At 42.8% G+C, this 25,608-nt stretch overlaps 1 long non-coding RNA gene across 1 annotated transcript; it reads left to right on the top strand.

Annotated features, from left to right (window-relative positions):
* Positions 1–9: 9 nt before the first annotated feature.
* Positions 10–25,608, top strand: LOC145524628 (uncharacterized). The gene is made up of 3 exons (XR_014067729.1): positions 10–72; positions 20,950–21,113; positions 22,958–25,608. It is a non-coding gene; the product is annotated as an uncharacterized LOC145524628 (long non-coding RNA).

The raw sequence follows: 25,608 nt of genomic DNA, 5'->3' as shown, positions 1-25,608 counted from the left end.
AATGGAGGCAATCAAGGGAAAGAATTTTCTCTCACACCTGATTACCTTCGTATACCTCTCTTGGGTCTGGGGGTAAGTGTGGATTTGGGGAAGAGGAGGAAATTCTCTAAAACGTGCTGCTCAAAATATTACTGGTCCATGTCAAGTACAGAAATGTTAAGTACAAGATGTTACCAGCTTATATTGAGCCTAGAAACTTTTAGGGCAATTTGATGTTGCCATGACATTCAAGAACATGGCCAATGGGGCTGTCTCAATGAACAGGGCAATAGCGACCACTTCTGTGCTGTTGAACTTGGATGGTGGGTCACACACATATGACAACAGACTCTTCCTTATTTTTTTGGAAATTCTCAAATGCTAACCCTTCACCATAGACAGTTTGAAAAATGTAAAAGATGATATAGCCCTGTTGCTGCTGCTGCTAAGTCACTTCTGTTCTGTGCGAATGCATAGACAGCAGCCCACCAGGCACCTCTGTCCCTGGGATTCTCCAGGCAAGAACACTGGAGTGGGTTGCCATTTCCTTCTCCAATACATGAAAGGGAAAAGCGAAAGCGAAGTCACTCAGTCACGTCCGACTCTTTGCAACCCCATGGACTGCAGCCTACCAGGCTCCTCCGTCCACGGGATTTTCCAGGCAAGAGTACTGGAGTGGGTTGCCATTGCCTTCTCCTTGATGTAGCCCTAGTCATGTCATAAGTGAAAGTCAAGGCTTCAAGAAATAACCTAAAAACTAAGAAACATCTAAAGGCGGGAGTGGAAAGGAAAGCAAGAGAATGGTCACTGTAGATAGTAGTGAGTCATGGGAAGAGTCTTTGGAAATGAATCTTGAACTGGGTCTTGAAAGAAATTATTGTCAAATATTGAGGGACAAAGGGTAGGAGGGCATTTCAGAAAAGAAGCATGCAAGCTAAAGCATGGAGGCTGTGCGAGACATGTTCTTACACACTCAGCTGAAATAGTTAAGTCAGGAGATTGGATTCTACCATTCGGCAATCATCAAAATGATCACTGATTTCTGTGAAAATATCACAATGGTAAGAACAGTGAGCTAGTTTGAGAAATAACAGAGAATATCTATATAGTCTCCAAGTGGCTGCCCTCCAGATTCTTATCAATGACAAAGCAAACACAGCAGTGGAGAAACCTAGCAGGCACCACCTCAACTAAATGATCAGAATTAAATAGGTTAGGCAGGTTATGAGAAAAATGGACATCATTTACCTCCTGATATGATGCACTGGGAAGAACACAACATGATGTTTATACTATTCCCACTAAAAATGCATCTATCACTGAAACCACTCAGGAGAAAACAGCAGACAAATCCAAACTGAAAATATTCTATAAAATAGCTGAACTGTATTCTTCAAAGTGTCAATATCAGGAAAGACAACTAAGGAACTGTTGCAAATCAAAGAGGCTGAAGAGATATGACAACTGAATGCAATGTGTGATCTGGAATTTTCTTTGCTTTAAAGGATCTTATTGGGACAACCAGTAAAATCTGGATAAGGTCTGTACATTAGTTAATGATATTGTATATGAAAATTAATTTCCTGAATTTGATGATTATGCTGTGCTGTGCTTAGTGGTTCAGTTGTGTCCAACTCTTTGAGACCCCATGGAACGTAGCCCGCCGGGCTTCTCTGTCCATGGAGAGTTTCCAGGCAAGAATACTAGAGTGGGTTGCCATGCCCTCCTTCAGGGGATCTTCCCAACCCAGGAATTGAACCCAGGTCCCCTGCATTGCTAGTGGATTCTTCACCATCTGAGTCACCAAGGAAGCCCTTGATGATCATACTATGGTTAATAAAGAAAAAGTTCTTATTTTTAGGAAATACCCACTGACACATGTAAAAGGGCATTGTGTTTCAAACAGTTCTAAAAAATATATAGTAGGTATGAAGATAGGGCTTCCCTGGTGGCTCAGCAGTAAAGAATCTGCCTGCCAATGCAGGAGATACAGGTTCCATTCCTGAATCAGGAATTTCCCCTGAAGAAGGAAATGGCAACCCGCTTCAACATTCTTGCCTGGGGAATTTCTTTCTTAGCCCTTGTGGACCCTTCCTACAAACTGAAATTTTGTATATATCTGAGATAGATTGTGGATGGAAATGGATATGTGAAGGGTGTTGCCTATTGCCACTGGTTGAAACACCTGGGGGCCAGGTCCTGTGCCATCAAGAAACCCTGTTGATGTCTGTGGCTCAGAGAAGTTATTCAAGGCCTAGTACAGGCTCTCACAAGTAGGTGTTGAGAGTCGAACCCAGATCTGCAGGATCCTTTCCTGTCCATCACCTTATCTTCTCTGCAAAGTGGAACACAGCTAACAGTTTGGTAAATGGAGGTCCTCTACTACAGGGATTGTTAGCTAAATGTAGCTTTACTGGATCAGATTAGGATTCCAAAAATTTGGGGGGCAACTGTTCATCATGAGGCTGGTGCTACTGTTGAGTCCAGGCTTGGCTTATCCGGGCCAGTTAATTTTTTTTTTTTCTTCCTAGTATCTCTTTCCTCACAGGCATTTTATTCACCCCAAAGAAGGTAACATCAAGCATGGCCCATTTTTATATAGTTCTGGAAAATGCTTAAAGGAGGTGGGAGGGAAGGTCAACACTACTGGTAATGTGGTTTTATAGAAAAAGCGTGGGTCTCAGAATCAGACGGGCCTGAGTTCAAATCTGAGTTTGTTACTTACTGTTTGAGTAAATGTTCAGCAGTTCAAGGCCCGTATATGTAAAACAGAGATAATGCCATGTAACTCTCGGGGTTAAAGGAAAAACCTTATTTGAAATCATCGGTCCCAAAGAGGGGCTAAGTGAAGCTCAGTTTCCCTCTCCTTGACTGATATTTTTGGATCATATGAGAATTTTAGCTGTCTCTATTTTTCTATTCATTCCTCTTATGGACAAACCTAAAGACAGTTCAGAAGTGGGTCTTGTTTCCATGGAGACGTATGAAAGGTAAACAAATTTGAAAAGGGGAAGCACAGACGCTCACCCCCTACGCCCACTCACAACGAGTGCACAGCCTCAGCAGAAATGTTTCCAAAGAAATGCTTCACCAAGCTTTCGGGGAAGGCACCAAGTCCTCTTTCAAAGTCTTTACATGTTTTTTCACCGTGTGGCTCTTGAAATGAACAATAATTTGAAACAGATAGTAATGAACTTCACACAGCAATGGATCAAAAGTGGAATTATAGAGCTCACCGTTGTCTTAATATAATTAGGCTGACATGCTTTTGAATCTAAATAGATGGGCTCCCCCCACTCCTTCTGTATATGCACATTTACTTATTAATGGGTGTAATATTACAAGATTTCTGGGCCCCACATAGTTTCAGTTCTAATCCAAACAACTTACTTTCTTTTGAAACTCTGATTTTCCTCTTTTTTGGCAAAGTTATTTTGTATGTTTCAAAGGGGAATTGCTTCCCTGAGTCTGTGTGGAAGTACAAGCACATAAATCACACACTGAATTTACTTAACAAGGAGGACTAATCCCACTGTCACTTCCCACTGAACAGTGCCTTCTTAGGAAAAAATGCTGCATATCCTTTAGAAGACCAAGATCCATCCAATCAAACGACTTTTTAAAATTCCACAAAATGATTTCTCTGTCTGAAATAATAAGCTTAAAAAGCTCATTAAACATAGCAGCAATTAGATAATAGATATTTCTTAATTAGCCAGCTTTGGATCTTGCTCCAATCATGGAAGAAATCAGATTAGCTTTTCTAGGGAGGTAAGCACGCATTTGAAAACCTAATAACAGTATAGCTTCCTCTACTCTCCCTTTAACACAAGGGCCAACTTTTGATGAGTGAAAATCAACTCATGTCTTAACCAAAACATCTGTCCTCGAGATGCAACACCTCAAATGATAGGGCAGAAACATAAGTCACTAAATAACAACTCATAAAATTATGGCTAACAGTGGTAAACAGTCTTGTCGCCATCAACCACAAAAGAAAGAGAAAAGGCATCTAATAAAGCCTTTAGCAGTCACTAGAATTTGTCTTGAATTTTCTAAAGGCTCTTACAGAAGACTTGATGTGGTCCGTGTTGTAAAACCACAGGCAGAGAATTCTGTACCCTGGAGGATAAACACAGTGGTAGGAAGAGAGATTTAGCAGAATGATTTTCCCCAAACCAGAACGTCTAGATGTCCCTGTGGACAAGTTAAGCCACTGTTCTCAAGGTGGGCTCTGAGTCTTGGTTAGTGAGATAAAAGCAACCACAGTTACTGTGGAGGGGAAGCCCAGCCAGGCCTCTGATTATTAACTTTACCAGCTCCTTGCTTCATCATGAGATCCAGAGCAGAGAAAAAAGAGGGAACTTAGGGAGGCTTTCCCTCTGTCATATAAACAAAGCTTTTGAAGGAGACATGATAAGATTGAGTGGCCACAAAGCCATAGAATCTCTGGACATTGGAGCTGGAAAAGTTGTAGAGGAGGAAACTGCAACTGACGGTGTTAAAATGACTCGCCCAAGGTCACAGAGAAACCACCACCACCCCTTACCACTTGTGACTTGAATGGAAATAGTCTTTTTTTCTGACATGAAACAAAAAAAGAAAGAAAAGAGTGAGTACCCTATGTGTCAGCAAAAGTTATGCCACATGCAGCTAGATCATTGCCCAACAAAGGAAATGTGGATTCACAGAACTTGCTTCCTACTTTGAACACGATTTTTCCTGTAATTGGGTAAGGTTGGGGGCAAACTTTGGTCAAACACCACAAAGATAAAGAGAAGCTCCATGTTCTTAGGTGCATAAATAAGAGACCCAAACATTTAGCAATCCAGCATGACTTGAAGCATGCCCAACATGGGCTATGCATTCTGTAAAACAGAGGGGGGAAAAAAGTCATACAATAATGGTCTTTTCCCTCAAGAAAAATTTAAACAACTGTAGGCAATCATCAGAGACCAAGTGCAAAGACGGAGTATTGACAATAACTCCCAACAGGCATTCGGACATGGGAGAAATCACAGGATTTTAGACAGATAGTCAAGGATGGCTTGTTTGACCTGACTTCTATGGTACCTTGAAGGCTGGGTTGGGGAGGGGAGGGGAAAAGATAACTTGTGAGTGTCTACATGGAAATACATTTTCTGAAGCAGGAATTCAAGTGGCTCCAGAAAGTCTGGTAAAGAGACCCAACTAAGTGGCCTAGAAGTTGGGTTTAAGGACAAAATGGAAAATAACACTGATTCCAGAGGGAAAGCATGATGAACGACTCAACAAATTGTTCAACTGAAGAAACACAAAACAAAGCGCCAGCGTCTAGACCCATTTCCTCAGAGACGCTTGTCTCACGGGTGTGTTAAGAAAATCAAATTTTCAGTTTTTAGATATACATATGCCAGAATCATCAAAGGGTGATATTCTTCATATTGTGATTAATATCTTGACCTCTGTACGGATACAAAGTTGTTGTGAGCCATATGAGGGATCACAGTCTATTTTACGCCACCACTCCCCGAGAGGAAATAGACCAGATAGTTTTAGTAGCCATTTCTAGACCCACAAGTTACTGACTCAACAAAACAAGGTTTTGCCAACCCTATTAAATATCCAAGAAGCTATCCAAATGCCTTTGTATGCCTTTGAACATTCCTTCTCCTTGACCTTAAAGGTTTTATTAGACTTATCAACTCCTCCATCTGAAGGCTTGCCTGTGGTCTTTCTATTTTTACCTCCAATTTCTGGGGTGGGGAGATAAACTGAGGTGCAGGGGAATCATGGAGTCATCTAATTAGAAGACTATTTCAGCATTAAAAGATGGCACACCCAATGCCTGCTGAACACAAAGGCTATTAAATAATGTCTGATTTTCAACTTGGATTTACAATGAAATTTGAAACAGAAAAGAGCAAAATTCCAGATTGAAGAAAAATTACAGCTGGAAAAATAATTTTTAAAAAAATCCAAGAAAGCCTTCCAAGCAGTTACTCAATTTGGGAATTTAAGGAAGGTGGAGGTTTGTGTCCAAGAGGAAACTGCTCTGGGGACACAGAGGAATGGAAATTCCTGCCTTCAGCCTATTTTTGTAGCCCTGTCTTCAGCCATACACACATCTGAATTAGAGAAGGCATTCCTCTCCACTGCTTCCAACAAGGCACACGCCAGCAGAGGCCTCTGGTCACACCATGCATGAGCTCATGCAAAAGCTTCCAGCAGTGAGAGTTTGTGGGAGGAGAGGTATTAATTTGCCCCTGGCTGCTGGCCTCTAGCAAACATGTGCCCTTCCTGCCTGCCTGCTTGAGCCTCCAAGGTACACACAGCACACGGCTCCAGGTCACTCAGGAGTTCAGTGTTTGGACAGGGTTTGTGATATATATGACGCACAGAGATTCTCTCCCTCTTTCTGTCTACACCTAAAGTAGGAAGAAGCTTTGGGTTCATGGTTAATAGCCATTCAGCATCCGAAGATTGCAGAGTTTAGCCACAGGAGGGCAAACATATGGCATCAGTGCTACTGCTCCTTCTTCACCTTCCCGAGGCAGACACCGCTGATCAAGCAGAGCTCCCTTTTGTTTCCAGCAAAACAAATTGTTTCTAGAATCCTTCTTGACCCAACAGTCCAGGCTGCCGTTACCAATCAGAGCTGGCAAGTGGTTTGAAATTTATTTGCCAGGAAAGTAACATTTCCTAAGCACCAACTGTGCACCAAATAGTGGCACATTGGAGGGTGAGGACGTCTGCCTGAGGAGAGGGGTGTTTTATCACTGGTACTGTACAGTGATCACAAAAATCAGACCTTCATCAGCTCTACATCGTGCTTAAGTTCTCCACAGACAGTGCACCCCTTACTGCCTGCACCCCGGTGCTCCCACTGTCTCCCCTGCCCTCCTCTGTGCGCTGCTTGAGGCCAAGAACTGCCAGTGGCCTTGACACAGAGTTCCCCTCTGAGAACATCCTGGGCAAGCAGCAAGGCACTGGAGTCAGAAGAGCTTCCCTCCATCCCTGCCTCACACACACAGTTGTGGGAAAAGTGCTTTCCAGCTTCCTCATGTGTAAAGTGCAGATAACAAAACTGTCCCTTTCTGAAAGCACTGTAACGAGGGTTAGTTCTTATGTACTTGTGAAAGAACACAGAGCCTGGCATTTGGGAGGAATTTTTAATTATCAGGTTTTTTCCCTGAAGTTACTGCCCTCACCTGAATTTTAGGTCATTATAGTAATAATTAAAACAATTCGTAATATATCAAATAAAGCTTTCAGATTTATAAAAATACAGGATGTCCAGCTAAATTTGAATTTCAGATAAAAAATTAATATTTTCAGTATAAGTATTTCCCCAATATTACATAGGACATACTGACACTAAAAAATTATTCCTTTAAAATCTGAAATTCAAATCTAATTTGTCCTACATTTTATCTGGCAATACTAACATCAAATCTGGAGGTGTGGGATGAGTAGAGAAATAACTCTTCCGAGATAAAAATGTCATACTGCAAGGAATGTTTCTCAAAATGGATGATTTTCAAACCTTCTTCATCTATATTCCACAGTAAGAAATACATATTGCACCATAATTCGATGCACATATGCATATGTTAATTAACTGAAATAAACATTCCACGAAACCTTTTACATATACAGTGCAGGCTGGCATTTTCTGTCTTCTTCATTCTACCAGATTCTATTTCTTTTTTTTTAAAGAAAGTCCTGACCCAATCTCACTTAATTGATTTCTTGACCTCCTGATACAAAGGCTTCCCTGGTGGTTCAGTGGTAAAGAATCTGCCTGCACTGTAAGGAGACACAGGAGACTGGGGTTCAATCCCTGGGTCAGGAAGATCCCCTGGAAAAGGAAATGGCAACCCACTCCAGTATTCCTTCCTGGGAAACTCCATGGACAGAGGAGCCTGGTGGGCTATAGGCCATGGGGTTGCAAAGAGTTGAGCAACTGAGCACATGCACACACATACAGTCACATACAATACAAATTTCAGCAAACTACAGCCCAAGGGCCAGTTCCACCCAGTCACCTCTTCTGTGTATGTCCAGTGAGCAAAGGCTGGTTTTTGCATTTTTTATTAATAAATGGTTGGGAAAGATCCAAAGAATGATATTAATATTTTATGATATTTGAAAATTAGATGAATTAAAAAATTTCAGTCTCCATAAATAAAAGTTTTATTGGAACTCAACCACATCCATTCATTTATGCATTATCTATGATCACTTTCACACAGTTACAGCAAATTAGAGAGCTGCCTGTTAAGTATGATCCTCAAAGCCTAAAATACTTATTATTTGCCCCTTTACTAAAAAGTGTTGCATACTCCTATGCTAATGTCCTAATGGTTTGCAACCTGTAGTTTGAAATACTCTGCTCCAAACAGTTTTGCCTTGAAAGCAAAACTATTCATTCTATTCATGCTCATTTCTATTCATGAGCATGACTCTCAGGTCAACCTTATTCTTCTCCATTCCTCACAAGATAAAGCCAGATGAAGAGACTCTGGCCAGGGGATTTCTTTTTGGCTGCCCTTAGAGTATTGGGTTGGACTTGGTCAAGGATCAGACTTACGGAGAGTGGAGAGGATATTTACCATTGTGCTTAGTCACTGGGGGTATCAACTGCTCCCAGCAAAAGGAAGGATTATGAACAGCATGGGGAAGAGAACATCAAGTTCTTGACCCAGAGCCACATAGTCTCTTGACGCTTATTACAGAATTTAGAGCTTCAAGTGCAAAGGTCTGTAATTTGTAGAGCTAAGTGTGATGGAATCTAAAGACTAACCCCCTAGAAAGCATGACATAAAGTCTATACTGTACACAAGAGAATGGAAAGAGGGAGGGGAAGGTTGCTCTGGCTAGAGAGAGAGCAGAAGAGAGAAGACAGTCTAGAGGCTGACAAATACCTTAGGGGCCCTATCCCTTGCCTCCTCCCCAACCTTGTGATTTTCAGGGGGGTGAACAATAAATCTATCCCCCAAACAGATTTAGGCGGCACCAAGACTGAGAGGATTTGTGCCTTGCTCTCTGGGAAATGCCAGGAATTGGAGGGGGGGATAACATCAGTAAAGTTTTATTGAAGGAGTTATGCTTACTTGTACACAAAGTGTCTATGGCTGCTTTTCTGTGACAATGGCAAGTTGAGGACTTGTCTAAAATGTTTACCATCTGTCCCTTTTCAGGACATAATTTGCCCACACATGTGCTACAAAATAATACAGAAGACAGAACAACAACAGGGCAACACAGACAGAGGGGCTCTAAGAAAGCTCTCTGATTGTCCCACAACTAGAAATTTGTAGGAGCATCTACTGATAAAATTTCGCTTGCTCTCCCCCCTCCCCTTGATGAACACAAAATGACTAACAGAGGATCAGCAGGCTGAGCAGGGCTTGGAGTTGGGGTGCAGAGGCTATATTTGAGATGGAACGTTTTTTAACGACCAAATCTAGGAAGCCAAGTGGGGCTGTTGGGTGCCGGAATGAATAGATGCCCACAGCCAAAGACCAGACCTGCATCAGACTAAAAATGCCTTCCTCACCCACCCAGCACACAGTTTCTATACCTGAACAATCCTAAGCTTCCAGGATCTTACCTGCAACCCCAAGAAGAAGGGAAACGAATGAAATGTTGAAATAAGTCACTGAAATCCAAAATAACTGAATAAACACCAAGGTGAAAGAGTTTACTCTGGAAGTCCCTAGATATTAAGTTTCTGCCGCTAGCAGAGTGTCGGCTTAAATCAGAAATTAGGTTACAGAAAAATGAAGAAAGTCACATGCTGTATACAGAATAGGAAGAACAGGATACTGATTTTGCCACTGTAGGAAACTGGAACTTCATTCACAGCAATTCAGGAGACCACAGAAGTTCAGGTCCCAGTGGCTCATGACTCAGTGACTCCATACTGAATTCTTTTTCTTTCTACTTCTTCCTGTGTGTGTGCTTAGTTGCTCAGTAGTGTCTGACTCTTTGCATCATCTTCTTCCTATGCGTCCATGCTAATTTGTCTGACTCTTTGCGACCCCATGGACCATAGCCTGCCAGGCTCCTCTGTCCGTGGAGTTCTCCAGGTAAGAATACTGGAGTGGGTTGCCATGCCCTCCTCCAGAGGATCTTGCTCTTACTGACTCGAACCCACGTCTCTTAGGTCTCCTATATTAGCAGGCAGGTTCTTTACCACTAGCGCCACCTGGGAAGCCCTTACTTCTTCCTAGAATTTGTTGTTCAACCGCCAAGTTATGTCTGACTCTTTGAAACCCCATGGACTGCAGCACGCCAGGCTTCCCTGTCCCTCACCATCTCCCAGAGTTTGCCCAAGTTCATGCCCATTGAATCAGTGATGCCATCCAACCATCTCATTCTCTGTTGCTCTCTTCTCCTTCTGCCTTCAATCTTTCCCAGAGTCAAGGTCTTTTCCAATGAGTTGGCTCTTTGCATTAGGTGGCCATAGTATTGGAGCTTCAGCTTCAACATCAGTCCTTCCAGTGAATATTCAGGGTCGATCTCCTAACGGATTGACGAGTTTGATCTCTCAATAGTCTCCAGCACCATAGTTCAAAGGCATAAATTCTTCAGCGCTCTGCCTTCCTTCTGGTCCAGCTCTCACATCCATACATGACTATGGGAAAGGCGATCGTCTTGACTATATGGACCTTTGTTGGCAAAGTGATGAAGGCAATTTAAATCGGTCCAGTTCTCCCAGTGATTTCCCTCATTCTACCTTCAATTTTAGAGAGAACTCCCTTGCAAGCTCAAATTTTCACGGTAGGTGGCGCTAACACGGAGAGTGCTGGTCCTCCTTATTGAATGATCAATTAGCCAGACACTAATTAACGTTTCCTTCATTGCCTCTTCCCTCTACCACACATTCACTGTGGTCTAATTGAACCCTGTTAGTAAGTAGGCCCTGAGTGGTTTCACCCCAGGCCAACTCTTCCTCTCCAGAGTACTATAATGGAAAGAATTCCAGAGTCAGGAAACATGGGATATGAATTTTAGCTGCCCCCTAATTAGCCAAGTCAGTTAATCTTTCTAAACCTTAAGATCTTTCTCTTTAAAATACAAGAGTTGGACTTGAGTTAATCCTTGTTTTCCAGGTCTGAAAATCAGTTTAAGGACCACAGTGAGATAGTTTTTTTTCACCTGTCAATAAATTTTAGGTAAAACTCAAGATTTCAAGAAAAAGGCACTTTGACACAAGTGTTGTGGAGAATGTAAACTGGAACAGACTTTCTGGAGGGCAATTCAGGAGCATGTAGCAGAAGTGCTAAAAATGTCTGTACCCTTTGTCCACCAATTCCATATCTAGGAATTAATCTTAAATAATTACTGTGCAAAGACAGAGCTAAAAGGATGTTCAATAAAGCAGGACATTTTTGCTTCTCTGGAGGCTTAATGTATCTTTGTTAACTAGTTTCTGAAACTTTATATCATCCTTAGCACTACGTTACAATATATGTATAAGACAACAAAGCAAACCACTGCTTAATTACATAAAGAGAGGAAGAAGTAAGAGTCTAGGGTTTCTTGAATATTTTTTATTGTCAGGTGCCATGCTAAATAATTTTCTTAAGTTCTTTCTTTAAATCATCTTACAATAACCTTGTTCAAAAGGTATTATTAATCCTATTTTACAGATAGAGTCTGAGGTTCAGACAAGTTAATCTTCTTCCAAGTCACACAGCGCTGGTACATGGAACAAGAAATGTCTTAAACACTTTATAAAGACCAAGTTCCCTATGGGCTGGAGGAAAAGGAAGGGGAATTCAGTACATATGTGGGCTTTGATTCTATCTCAGAATTGGATCTAGGCTCTTCAGAGCCTTTAAGGAGAGACTGTAATTTCGAAGCTTCTGCCAATTCTTTGTGCTGCTAAAAATGGAAATCCGAATTGGTCTGTGGGGGCCAAGGCTTTCTTGAAGGGAAAAAAACACTTAATTGGGCTTTTATCTGTGTAAAAGGAGATTCCGTTCTGAACTGGGAAAGCCTAGACAAGGAGACTCTTAAGTTCTGGGTATACCGAAGGAGAAGAGTGGGGAGTTGTTCTAAATATGAATGGACATGGAGCTTCCCCTTGTGGGGTGGAGGAAAGAGGACCCTGGGGCTAGCCATTGGGGATGAAAGACACAGTCAAAATGAACCCCTCTGTGGAGGTGAGGAGGGAAGAGAGCTGTCCTCAGCAACATGTTGGGATTCTGTGTCAAGGAAGAGCAGCAATAGGGACTGCATGGCATGGGATATGGCCCAGGGTCTTGGGTGTAGTCATGGCCAGCTCTGAGCTTGAGTTTCCCTTCTGTGCACTGAAATTCCTTCAAATTTTAAGTCGAGCCAAGAAGCAACGCCTTGGGGATGAAGAAAGACACTGAGTCTATTTTGAGGTCAGAGACACCATTCTGATGGAAAATAAGTAGCCACCAAGACTATGTCTACAGTTCATAGCGGATTCCTGGGTTTCCTGGAGCCTTATGTGTTGGAAGTTGGAGTTATTTTTTTCACAGTTTTTTTTTTTTTTAAGATGACCCTGGAGATTGTAATAGCCTCAGGGACATATGAGTTCTATGTAGTTATTACATTTCAGGGAATGAGACAGGCGGGTCTACAGGACAGCTGAGACCATGTAGCAGGATGCCTTTTAACAGGGTTCACCTGTTGTGGGGCCTCGGCCTGACCACAAGCACTTGGCTGCTGGCTGCAGACTAGGTGATTACAGCATTAGATCATGCTTATAATGGGAAAAAAGGCTTCTCCTCCCCGGCTGACTAATCAGCTTGCCATTTTTATTGCACGATCAGTATCTAGAGACAGCGATTCTGAACTCGGTCAGTGTCCCGGGTGCACACGGGCGTGACAGAAAGAATAGCTATATTAGCAAAGAGAACAGGTGGAGGGATTTGCAAACTTGCTAAGAAGGTCAAGACAGCTTGGTCCCCAGAGGCACAGGAAAAGGCTGTTGGCTCCCATTAAAACAAAAATAGTTACTAGAATAGAGTTCCCACACACCAAGTCCTCTACAGGCGCCATGCTTTGCCTTCTTGTTATTATTTTAATGTCAAAAGTATTTCATGCTCATTATCAATCTGTATTAGTTTCCTAGGGTTACCTTACAAATTATTCCACACTGGGTGGCTTAGAACAGCAGAATATTATTCCCTCACTGTTCTGGAGGTCAGACTGTCAAAATCAGGGTATCAGTAGGGCTGTGGTCCCTCTGGAGATTCTAGGGGAGAATTCTTCCTTACCTCTTCCAGCTCCTGGTGACTGCAAGGAAATTCCTCATGTCCCTTAGCTTGTAACTGCATCATCCAGTCATTGTCTCCATCTTCACATGGCCTTCTGCTCTTCTCTCTGTGTGTGTGTCTCATATGAGGACATTTGTCATTGGATTTAGAGCCCACCTATACAACCCAGGATGATCACATTTTGACAGCTTTTACTTAGTTACATCTACACTTACCCTTTTCCAAATAAGGTCACATTCAAAGATACATTCAAAGGGATTAAGATGCAGACATATCTTTCCCAGAGACCACCATTCAATTCACTAAAATTATGTATCTATGTATTTTTATATTTCCCCTCCCTCTTTTTTTCACAATTTTATTTATTTACTGGCTATGCTGGGTCTTTGTTGCTGTCCAGGCTTTCCTCTAGTTGCAGCGAGCAGGCAGCTACTCTCTAGTTGTGGTGCATGGGCTTCTCACTGTGGTGGTTTCTCTTTTTGCAGAGCACTGTCTCTAGGGCACTCGGGCTTCAGTAGTTGCCACACGTGGGCTCAGTAATTGTGGCTCCCAGGCTATAGAGCACAGACTCAGTAGCTGGTGGCCCATGAGCTTAGCTGCTCCGTGGCATGTGGGATCTTCCCAGACCAGGGCTGGAACCCATGTCTGCTTCAATGACAGGAGGATTCTTTACCACTGAGCCACCTAGGAAGTCCTCAATCCACTAAAATTATTAATGAAAGAATTCAGAGGTGGGTATAAGGAAGGGATGATGTTTAGGAAAACCTTGCCAATGTGTTTTCAACTTTCAGTGGTCTCCTTTCTCTTCCTACAGCCCTTCCTCTATTTTTGCCTCAGAAAAAGGAGGGCAAATATTGGGTTGGCAAAAAATGTTTGGGTTTTTCCAGAAGAGGTTATGGAAGGATAAAGGGGTAAGGGATCAAAGTAGGACAAAAGGGCAGAAAGGGAAGAGAGAGAGTCCTCCCAAATCCCAGGAGATGTAAGAAGGGACAAGAGGAGGAAGAAGACCAGAGGACAGACTGGGGGCATGGTCTGGATCCCCCATCTTAAGGTAGAAACCGAGGTGGAGAGGAAGTGAAAGGAGTTATAAAACCCAGACCAACCGAGAACTCCAAGCGCAAGGAGCATGGTGCTCACCCCTCAGGGTACAGCTCAAGACGGCTAGAAATCCTTCAAAGGAGCCCTGTGTTTATTGCGGTGCCCACGAGAAAGGTGCCCCCCACATGATGGTTGAAAGAAGGCTGACAGAAGTGGAGACATGCACACATGGAGCGGGCATCTAGTTCCCATAGCTTGGTGCCCTGGAGTTTCTGTGCAGCTTCCTGGAGGGGACGTGGATGTACAGATAGACCAGAAGATGCCTGGAGACATTGGGACCAGGAGGTCTCTGAGTTCAGGAATCTCAATAATGAGTGAACACAGAGGTCCATGGACTTCTGAAGATGGTGGTGGTGGTTTAATCTCTAAGTCATGTCCAACTCTATTGCAGGAGGAGCCCACAAATCAAGAAACGAGATAATTGAGCTATACCCCAACAGGCAGTTGCACCAGATGCCCAAGGATGCAATGGGATCCGGAAATGTCACCTCCCATCCCATCCCATCCCACCTGGAGGTCACTTTGGGAAGGAGCCAGAGCAGAGGGAGCTCCCAAGAGGGGAGAAAAAGAACAACAATGAGCTTGAGCTCTGAATGGAAGGAGTTTTTTTTACAGGCTTCTGTTAAATCAAAGAAGCTGTTACCTTTAACTGTCAAGATGTAGGACTGTAGACTGGGAAGCAAAGTGGCATGAAAAAACAATAGGATAATAGAGATAATGAACAAAACTAGCTTTGAGTGCATTTGTGTGTGGCAGGAGTGGGGTGGAGGAGTGGTATACACACCCCACTATGGATGTTCTTTCTTTAAATATTGATCATCATCACCCCTTGAGGGAACAAATTTCACTGGTTGACTGTGTATCTCTCTATGCTCACAGAAACATACACACACACACAGGCATGGATATGTTTATTTTTTTAATGGGAGGTAGGTTATGCCCAGCTACTTTTCTTCTTACTACGTCATAGACGGTACCTTATAGTGAATGTGTCAGCATCTGTGCACATAAACACACATGCACACACACACATACACACAGCCTCTTTTAATTCCAATCTATAGTACGCAATATCCACAAATCATAGCCACAATTTACTATTTCTCACCACCACCACTACCCTGCCCATTTTTTGACCATCCTAACCAGTGTTTCAATAGACATCTACACTCAGTTTTTCATCTAATCTTCGTAAGATTCCTGTGAGATGAAAGTCTTTCTGATACTCACGGCATAGTGACAGGCCTGGTTATGTCCTGATGCCAAGGTCCATGTGCCTTTCTCTGCATCACATCAAGCTCACAGAAACATCTTTCCTCATGACTGTCCACAGTGTCTGGAAATCCCACTGTCTCAGGTGGATTAGTTTCCTAGGGCTCCCATAACAAACCACCACAAACTGGTGTCACTTCAGACAGCAAAATTCATTCTCTCAGAGTTCTGGGGGCCATAAATCTAAAATCAAGGTGTCAGCAGGACCACATACCCTCTGAAGGCCCCAGGGGAGAATCCTTCCTTTCCTGGCTTCTGTTAGCTGGCAGCAATTCTTGGCCTTCTGTGGCTTATAGACTCATCACTCCAATCTCTGCCTCTGTCATCACATGGCATTCTCCCTGAGTGTAACTGTGTCTGAATGTTCCTCTACTTAGATATACACCAGACATGGGATTAGGGCCCGCGCTAATCCAGTATGACCTACCCTGATGATATCTGCAAAGACCCTTCTTCAAATAAAGTCACATACGCTAGTTCTGAGCAGACATAAATTGTCACTGTCGTTTAGTCACTAAGTCATGTCCAGCTCTTTGCGACCCCATGGACTATAACCTGCCAGGCTCCTCTGTCCATGGGATTCTCCAGGCAAGAATACTGGGGTGGGTTGCCATTTTCTGCTCCAGGGGATCTTCCTGACTCAGACAGCGAACCTGTGTCTTCTGCATTGGCAGGCAGATTCTTTACCACTGAGCCACCAGGGAAGCCCTAGACATAAATTAGGAGGCTACTATTCAACCCAGTATGGTCTTTTAATTCAAAGTGCAGTTTCTTAAAAACACATGTTCAAGTTCTAAAGTGCAAATGGCTGTGTATATGGAACCACGCTAACATGTCTGATGCCATGTGAACATGGAGGACGGGTTAGGTGCTGTGCTGGGGATGGATATTGACAGAAATCTCAGGATCAGTTCAGATTCTTCACTCCCTCCCCACTCAGCTCACATTAGTCACCAATCCTTGTGTTGCATCCCCTCTCCTCAGCATCACCAGATCACTTCCTCTTCTCTGAATCAGGCCACCGAGTGGCTCAACCAAACAGGAGTAACATCCTTTAAGAGGAACTTCTTTACCTCCCATCCTGCCCTCCTCCAATCTGTTCCCTAACCTTCAGCCCAAGTGATCTTTCTCAGTTAAAATTATGTCCATGTAAAGCCTGCTCATGGCCTCCAGGGCACAGTCCAAGGCTGCTGACCAGCACACCATGTCCTCTGTGACCAGCCTCTGCTCTCACCAACACCCACCCTGTCATCCTGGCCATTCTCAGAACCCAGCATGCCCCCCAACACTTTCTTGCCTCACAGACTCTGCTCCTACTGTCTGAAAACTCCTTCCTTCCCTTCCTTACATGGTGTGGTGGGTTGAATAGTGAACCTTAGAAAGATAAGTCCATGTCCTAACTTCTAGGACCTAAGAATGTGAGCTTATTGGGAAATAGAGTCTTTGCAGCTATAATTAACCTTAGGATCTCAAGATGACATCATCCTGGATTACCTTGTTGTTATTGTTCAGTTGCTCAGTCATGTCCAACTCTTTGTGACCCCATGAATGGCCAAACTTCCCTGTCCTTCACCATCTCCTGGAGTTTGCTCAAACTCATGTCCACTGAAGTCAGTGATGCCATCCAATCATCTCATCCTCTGTCACCCTCTTCTCCTCCTGACTTCAGTCTTTCCCAGCATCAAGGTCTTTTCCAACAAGTCAGCTCTTTGCATCAGGTGGCCCAAGTATTGGAGCTTCAGCTTCAGCATAAGTCCTCCCAATGAATATTCAGGGTTGATTTCTTTTAGGATCGACTGGTTTTACCTCCTTGCTGTCCAAGGGACTCTCAAGAGTCTTCTTCAGCATCACAGTTCAAAAGTATCGATTCTTTGGTGCTCAGCCTTCTTTGTGGTCCAACTCTCACATCCGTACATGACAACTGGAAAAACCATGGCTTTGACTACATGTACATTTGTCAGCAAGTGATGTCTCTGCTTTTTAATATGCTATCTAGGTTTGTCATAGCTTTTCTTTCAAGGAGCAAGAGTCTCTTAATTTCATGACTGCAGTCACCATCCACAGGGTGGTTCTGAATTCAATGACAGATGTCCTTAGAAGAGAAAGGCAGGGAAGAATTGACACAGAGACACAGAGGAGAAGGCCAACAAAAGACAGAGGCAGAGACTAGAGTGATGCAGCCACAGCGAAGGAACGTGTGGAGCCACCAGGAGCTGGAAGAGGCAGGCAAAGGTTCTCCTAGGACCTCCAGAGGGAGCAAGGCCAGCTCACACCTTAATTTTGGACATTTGGCCTGTGGAACTGTGAGAGAATAAATTTCTACTTCTGAGCCACCTGGTTTGTGATCATTTGTTACAGCAGCCATTAAGAAACGGAAACACATAGGGTCCCCTCGGGGGCTGCTGGGGACTGTGCAGGTTGCTGACGTCACTAGGGTACCTAAGTGAGAGCCTGAGCGGGGACTAAATGCACACACTTGGCCTGCCCAACTGTATGCCCAGCAAGAGAGGCCTCTTGTCAGAAGGAGTGCCTTTCTCTTATTCACCCAAAGGTGCCTGCTGGGCCAGCAGCAGCCCTAATTCCTGGGTGTTCTTCAGATTTTTGCCCGCAGGTTGTTTCTCCAGGAAGGCCCTCCCTCAGAGCGGCCTGGAGCCTTCACCTGCTCCAACAGCACCTGATCACACGTTTATCCTGCAATAGGACAAGAATCTGTTCACATTTCTGTGCCTTCCTCTACATCCTGGAAGTGAAGTTGCTCTTATTCTTCCCCTTCCCCTACACCTAGAACGTTAATAGGTGCTCCAACGAGATGCACAGCATGAAAGAGCAGGAGTGCTCCACGGGGCTGGAGTGAGCTTAAGGCAGCAACAAGGCACAGTCAGCAGGGGCAGGGTTGAGAGGCTATCCCCAAAGGGAGCTAAATAAAGGCAATTTCACGTGCATCACGATTTTGCCTAAACTAGCCATCAAATGGAACTGAAAAATAAACTTAACTAGAGTGTATCACCCAGGACATTAACATTTTACAGATGCTATATCTGATCCTGTGTCTTTATCTTTCCCCTAATTGAGGCATCAGTGCCTAAGGATGTTTCCATTTGGGCCAAAAACATGCTCCACATGTCCAAGGGGACCCAGGGCTGCATTCCATGCAGACACACATATGAGCTCATGCAAGTCCCAGGATGCTCATCTGGTCCAGATTTGAAGGAAACTATGTAGCTGGATGGAGAAAAACACATCATGTATCAAGTTAATACCAAACAGATTTTATGACATACTGAAACTGCTTTTGATAATCTACTAATACAGCAGAAGAGCTAATGAACTAAAAAGAATCAGCTCATCATTGTATCTTTGAGGCCTGGACAATGTTGGTGTAGGCTGTAAGGATGACAGAAAGTCAAAGAGATGCAGAGAGCTTTAGGGGAAGTTATCCAAAAGGCCGCTACCCCATCCCCCGAGAATCAATCTTGTCCCTTGTAGCAAGAGGTGTATTTTGCCAATTTATGAGCATAGGCATTTTTCTTTTTCTGGCACACAGTCAGGGTGGACTTTTCCAGAGATGAAGAAGAAGGACCACAGTCTGGCTGTTCTCATCCTTGCTAAGCAAGGCAGCCATGAATGCTACCGAGGGAAAGGTCATTGCTTGGTCATCTCACTTGGGAATATCTCATCCCACTGGTGGTTTCCTTATCAACTACCACTTGACCACAACAGCAAAGTGGTAGGGGGTGGGGGTGGGGGGCGGAATGGGGATCAAAGTGATAAATTAGCCAAGAATTTCTGGCTGCTAGCAAGAGCCAGTTGTGATTAGCATAAGAAAAAGGATCATTGCATGGGGGGATGTTGAAGAGATTCTTAATTCAATGAGATGGAGAGTCAAGGACTTTGGGAAAGGCATGGACTGTGACAATTCAGTGTCCTCAGCAGTAGGAGCTGTCATTCATGGACAACTTCAAGTTCTGAGTGGCCAGTTCTGGGAGGAGAGCAGCTGATTGGTCAAGTTTGGACTGGGATGGGTTACCCAACCAAGTGCAGGGGAAGTAATGCTCTAGCAGTGTGATCTCTGCAAGCCAGTGCCCAGTAGAATCAGTGTCTACCAAAAATGCCTTACCATAAATTAGTGTCTTACCATGAATGTGTAAGAACATGGTGAGAAAGTTTTAAAGCATATGGGAACTGAATATAAAGTTTTTGCTTGCTTGCATTCTTTAGTGCAAAATGTTGGCCAAGTGTTTGGGGGGACTGTGGTACTGTCCCTGGGATGGAGGATGATATTTGGAAATTTGAGGAATTCTACTGGGCTCTCTCAATATCTGGAAAAAGGAGAGAAAGAGAAGAGAGCACTAGTGGCCCTTAGAAGGCAGGGACCCAGGAAGCTCAACTTCTTGCAATACCCTCACTGAGAAGCATTGAATTAAAGTAATCCTGGGCTGTTCCTCGCTGAATCTCACTCCTTCTATATAATAAGGAGAAGGGATGTTACTGTTTGCGTTTGCTTCTGATTTGAGATGCGTTGTTGTTGTTTGGGAGTGCTTTTATTTTATCATATTTTTTTTTCTGCATAACCAAATCATTTTGTTGTCATTGTATAAGCAGACATGTGTTCTAAAGTGCCAAGAAAGGAGTGGGGTACATTTTTCAGAGTAAAACCAGGCTTTTAGATGCCATACTCATAGCAGAAACTCCAAGAAAATAGGAAGTCTTCTCTATTTGAAACCCTAAACAAGATATTATATGGAGATTCTCAGACACTAGCCAGGCCCAAACACTACAGCACATCAGTACCTCAAGCACATAGAGCGTAAGGAGGAATTTAGGATAAAAGACCAAGGCAGAGCTTTTTTCCTCCCTATCACTGGAGAGAAGCAGTAAACGAATCTTGTAACCCTTTGTAACAAGGGGATCATGTAATCCTTCCAGTCTTGAATGGAAGTCAAGACTGCCAGTGCAGGAAACTCCAGGGAAATGCAAGGAATTAAAAAAGAAGAAGAAGAGGAAGGAAGAGGAGGAGCATTCAGAATAAGGCTGTTGGAAACTGTACACTGACAACGGGAGCAGCTATGTTAAGGGGGATGAAGGTGCAAACACGATTAACCTCATTTTATTTTTATACAGGAAACCAGAGGAATAGCTAAGAAACAAGCTCATTATTTCTGATTCTTGGCTGGTTCTAGCTCTTAGGGGACACTCCCTTCCTCAGTCAGAGAGCTGTTTTTATGACAAAGGACTCACATGCTTTCTCATAGCTACATTTTCCTTGAATCATGGTTGGCAATTAGGCATTCAAATTTGACTCTTTTCCTCTGGGACTCTTCTGGGTATGTGAAGAATTCCCTCATCTGTTTTGCTTAAGATGTGGGCAGAAGAAGAAGTGACAACAGACAGATATTGCCTCTATTTGGCTGTAGTTAGGAAAGAACCACTGCAATCAGCCAAGGAAACGTTCACCAGCACTGATCCAGCAAACAGAAGTGTATCCATGGGTCTTTGACCGGCCCCAGGTCAGACGGAGTGCAGGTGAGAAATCCCACTTTTCAAAGGTTGAAGACAAACTGTGGCTTAGAGAACTGTGGAAATTGGTAGAAGAATGGAAGGTTGTGACACAAAGTAGAAAAAAGAACAAGGAATTTGTATCAACAAATATTTACTAAACATTAGATGCTGTACTATTAATAGATGACTCACCATCATAAAAATAATAAGAATAGTTCATGTTAATATCTATTAACTCACTTAACCTTCATAACAAACCTGTAGTGTTTATACCTGCTTGTACCATCCCCACATTAAGGATGCAGAAACAAAGCAGCAAAAGCCTAAGTGCCTCCCCAGAATGATCTAGGTAGTCAGGGGTGGAGCTGGGATGTTAACTCAAACAATAAGTCTTCAGAGTTTAGGCTTCAAATCACTGTGTTATAGTCTCTTAAGACACTTTTTTTTTTTTTCTCAATGTTACTGGGAGATGGAGTCACAAACAGATAATATCAATATTGTTTGCACAGAAGATAATAGATACATGCAGGGTGTTTGGGAAGCCCTTAGTCCAGTTCAGGGGTCACGGACTGCCTGGAGGAGGTGGTTTCTAACCAGAATCTTGAGGAGTGGATAGGAAAAAGTTAGGTAGGTGAAGAAGCTGAGGGAAACCAACTAAGACAGCAGGAATTAAAAATGAGCAATAGCAGTTTGGCAGTAGGAATGGCATAAAGCATGCAGAGCAGGGAGGGAAGAGATAGAGCTAGAAACCTACCACGTTATACATCTGTTGAGTGAAGAACACATGAGGGTCCAGGCAAACATGGCTTTGTGAGCCAATTTAAGGACTTTGGTGGCCACTGGGCTAGAGGGCAGTTAAGTAAAGTTTTGTAAACTCTACAGGTTTGTAGTATTATAATATTAGTAAGATCACCTTAGCAATATTGTTGAAGTGTTTGTTTTTTATTTTAACTTTGGGAGGAAGGTAAGTTTATCTGTCTTCTCTATTGATTATAGAGAGGCCTTATGTCAGAAACTGGTTGGAAAGTGGACGACAAAGTTTGTCTTGATGTTACAATTGTCTTTTTACTAAAGTCAGTGTATTAGTTCAAACATAGTATTTTCAGTTTTTTTCCTTCCACAAATTATACCATGACATCATCAACTTAAGTTTTAATATATAGGTGACTAGGTTTCTTTTTAAAAATTTTTTTATTGAATTAATTTATTTATTTTAATTGGAGGCTAATTACTTTACAATATTGTAGTGGTTTTTGCCAAACATCGACATGAATCAGCCACGGGTGCACATGTGTTCCCCATCCAGAACCCCCCTCTCACCTCCCTCCCCATCCCATCCCCCAGAGTCATCCCAGTGCAACATCCCTGAACACCCTGTCTCATGCATCAAATCTGGACCGGCGATCTGCTTCACATATGATAATATACACGTTTCAATGCTAGCCTCTCAAATCATCCCACCCTCGCCTTCTCCCACAAAGTCCAAAAGACTATTCTTTACATCTGTGTTTCTCTTGCTGTCTCGCATATAAGGTCATCATTACCATCTTTCTAAATTCCATATATATGCATTAGTATACTGTATTGGTGTTTTTCTTTCTGACTTACTTCACTCTGTATAATAGGCTCCAGTTTCATCCACCTCATTAGAACTGATTCAAATGCATTCTTTTTAATGGCTGAGTAATATTCCATCGTGTATATGTCCCACAGCTTTCTTATCCATTTGCATGACTAGGTTTCTTTTATTGCCTCTTTTATTTCTTTTTCTTCCTTCCTTAATTCCTTTCTTCCTCTTCCTTCGCTTCTCTCACTTATTTCATCAAGTGGCTAAATTGTCCCCAAACTGTACTTTGATTTTACCACAGGAGTTAAAATGATAATGTGAAGATCATGTAGGAAGATACTGAAATGAATCAGGCAAGAGGTTTTGCCTGATAAAGACCTACACTGGAATGATATTAGAAATAGAGAAGGGGAGAGCATATTTGAAAAAGAGGTAAGGATTAAGATCAGTCAGCTATGTGTGCATGGGGAGCTGGGGTGGTAACAGAATTAGAAGAACCAGGATGAATTCTGGTTTCTGGCCTGGATGGCTGTCATTTACTGAAATATAGAGAATAAAATGAGAAATACATCTAGAAATGAAGATGAATACTTTAGTTTAAGACGTATGGATTTGAGGTACACGTGGAAACATCCAACAGAAAGTAGATGGGTCTGAAACCAAGGGAGTGATGACAGAAATTGGAAATAAGCGCCAAATTGGAAATATAAGTTTAGCACTCATTTGACTAGAGTCTGTGCACAGCACAGATCAAATCAAGGGTATTATTATAGGACCCTTTGTTGACATGTCAAAAAGATTTACAGTTATGCCTCATAAAGGTCTCAACTAGATAAATGGACTTCCTAATGGGAAGCTTCCTAGATCCTCTCAGTCAGACAATACAACATCTGAGAACCTTAAAGGTTTTGCCACATAGCATACTGACTTTGAGGGTCCTGTCTCAAAGAAAGTGTGGGTATTGTTTTTGTCCTTCACATGGATTTATAATTTGATACACAGGGAGCCCACAACTTTTTAAAAAGGGTTTATATTAGCTTAAACTCAACAAGCAGGGAGCTATTAATCAGAGGAAAAATGTTTCTTTGGAGAAGGGAAATGCGCAAAGTTTAGATTACAGATATAGAATATATATCAAGAGACAGATAGTGGAAAATGAAAGGAGGTTCCCAGACCTTAGTCTTCCGGTGACTAGGAGAAAAAGATACCTAGAAGCATGCACAGGGTATTCTTGTAGGAAATGCAGGTAACTGAGAAGATGAAGCTAAGCTTGCAGAGAGAGGAAAGAAGAGCCATGGAAAAAACTACTCACAAAGAGGAGAAATGAACTCTTAATCAGGGAATATTCTCTCCCTCTAGAGTCAGCGAAAATGTCCACATGTGTCTTGTTGGATTTCAGAATTACTAAGGATAGGGATGACTATGTGCCTCCTGTTTTCTCCCTTTTTTTTGAGTGGGAACATTTACTGCTTTATTCTGTTTCTTTTTCATAATTGTGTGTTAGCTGGAAAGATGGCTTGCTTTTATGTCTCATTAATCTCCACACCCAAGAAATCATAGCTGTAAAGCAAGATTCAAGAAGTAGACCACAAGTGCTTCATCTTTATTTGAATGATGATATCCCTGACTTTGAACAAATGCCATAATAAGATGAGAATTTTGAAGAAGAGGCGAGTGTATTTTACACACAGGAGTATTGTTAACTGTTGTGGCCAGAGAGTTAACCATGGTAAATAATCTCTAAATAAGTCCATCATCAATCCCTTTCCCCCTTGCATGTATATGCCACTTGTCAAAGGAAAAACAAAACTGGGCAGTAGCTAGTGCAGTGAAAACATTTTGTTCAGGACTACTGCTTTAGGGGGTAAGGGGCCTCAGTATAGAATTAAGCTCAGTTTTGAATATGGCATGGGCAAAGGGGAATTCATAGCCAAGGAGCAGGGTGGGGGTTGGTGGATAGAAAACCATAAAAAGGAAACATCAGGAGTAAGAGAGGATTCCAGTTAAAGTGACCTGGCAGGATTCTTGCTGAAGATAGCCAGGATGACCAGACATCAGCTGGCAACGGTGGAAGATGAGGAACCCGATTAGACATTAAAGGTGATTGGATATAGAGGATGGAGGATTCTGGCTAAACCAACTTAGCAAGATTATTTATAAATTTGGACCATGTCAAGAAGGAAATGGCAACCCACTCCACTTCTCTTGTCTGGAAAATCACGAGAACAGAGGAGTCTGGTGGGCTACAGTCCATGGGGTTGCAAAAAAGTCCGACACAACTTAGTGACTAAACAGCAACAACAAATCAACAATGTTTGTAGAAGTCCACAAGTCAGATCTAGTTGAAAAAGAGTTCAGGGAAGCCTGAGTAGAGTTTGGGCCAATGAGAGAATCTTTGTCATTCTCTCCCATTAAGAGGTGGAGGTTATTTACCCTGGGCTGGTCTTGTGGCTGCCGTTGACAAAAAATGATGCAGCAGAGGAGACACCTGGGACTCTAGAACCTCAGTTTGAAGAGAGCTGACAGCGTCCAGCTTCTTCCTTTTGAAACACAGCCACCATCTGCGAGGAAGCTCAACATCCATGAGGCAAAGACTCTACAGAAGACCCTCAATGGTCAGCCCTAGTCAGTGGTCAACACCCACTCTCAGCTATGTGAGTGAAGCCATTTGAAGACTACTGGCCCCCTCACCACCCTAGCTAATACTACGAAAGCAGAGGAGTCACTTAAGTAACCCATAGAATCATGGAAATAATAATTTGTTGCTGTTTTAAACCACTAAGTTTCAGGTAGTTTGTTGTGGCAACATGTAACCAAAACAGATAAAGATGAAGACATTGAGACTGGAGGAACTGTCCCAAGACAGCGTGTGCAATAATAAAACCAGAACAACTCAGGGGAGAACAAGAAGTTTAGGTGACCCCAAAAGGAAACTAAGAGGAAATGTTCAAA

This window comes from Giraffa tippelskirchi, chromosome 1 (genome assembly GCF_054371585.1).
Source record: "Giraffa tippelskirchi isolate mGirTip1 chromosome 1, T2T-mGirTip1v1.2.pri, whole genome shotgun sequence".
Lineage (NCBI taxonomy): Eukaryota > Metazoa > Chordata > Mammalia > Artiodactyla > Giraffidae > Giraffa > Giraffa tippelskirchi.
Note: the sequence above shows the minus strand (reverse complement) of the source record. Positions and strands in the feature narration are given on the sequence as shown.